The sequence below is a fragment of the Elephantulus edwardii genome, unplaced genomic scaffold (assembly GCF_000299155.1).
Source record: "Elephantulus edwardii isolate Elephantulus edwardi_28Jun2011 unplaced genomic scaffold, EleEdw1.0 scaffold00002, whole genome shotgun sequence".
Taxonomy (NCBI): domain Eukaryota; kingdom Metazoa; phylum Chordata; class Mammalia; order Macroscelidea; family Macroscelididae; genus Elephantulus; species Elephantulus edwardii.
The window spans coordinates 17,295,652-17,296,638 of NW_006399752.1; positions in this window are offsets into that span (position 1 = coordinate 17,295,652).

Consider the following 987-nt stretch of genomic DNA (forward strand, 5'->3'; position numbering starts at 1 on the left):
CCAAGAGTGTTGACTGTTGGAAAATTTTAGAAGGTTCCTTATCTGCAAGTTCATTGGTTATTTTCGTATTCAATTTAAGACAAGCAACAGTTGATGCATTCATGTAAAAGTTGTCTGAATTCCCATAAAGTGGCCGTTGTTTTTGTTGTGTGCCTTTAAATCAGAATTGACCTTCCAGCAGATTTTCAAAGACAGTAAATCGCACGGGAGGAGATTGCTCACCCTTCTCCCAAAAAGTGGCCATAGAATGAACGATTCATTTTAGATAGTGATCAATAGGTGGGTGACAGACTGTTCTCAGTTTAGAGTACTTCTTATCTGCATCTGTGCAATATGTACATGGCTAAGTATATGTCATTATAACATACTTATTGATTGCCTTCAAGTCGACCATGACTCATAGAGACCCTATGAACAAAAGGCTTGAAGCCCCTCTACAACTATAGATATTTATCAAAGTTCATAGGGTTTCAGGAGGCATGCTATTTAGCAAGTGGATGTCACTCCTGCTTCCAAAACATGCTTATATACCTATTTCATATTTACATACTTATCTATGTAATATTTTTTTAATATGTTGTTATTGGTTGTTTGGTTAGGTACTGTCAAGTTAATTATGACTCATTATCAACAATAAGAACCACAGATCTGAAACTTTTCCTATCCTGTGCCTTTCTCATTATCTCAAGCTCATTGTTATAGTCACAGTGTTGATCTATCTTGTTGAGGGTGTTCCTCTTTCATTGAGTCTCTATCTCCTAGGGAACGTTGGTTGCCTAGAAGTAAGGAGCTGTGCTGTCAACCTGAAGACAAATGGCTCAAATCCATTAGCTTCTCATCAAGAGAAAGATGGATAGTCTCTTCCTGTACAGTTTACTGCCTCTGAAAACCTGCTGGAGGGTCAGCTATAGATCAGTTCCAATCCAATAGTACATAATAACAGCAGTAAGTACTTTTCTCAGTATGATATTTTTCTCTGAGGATTGG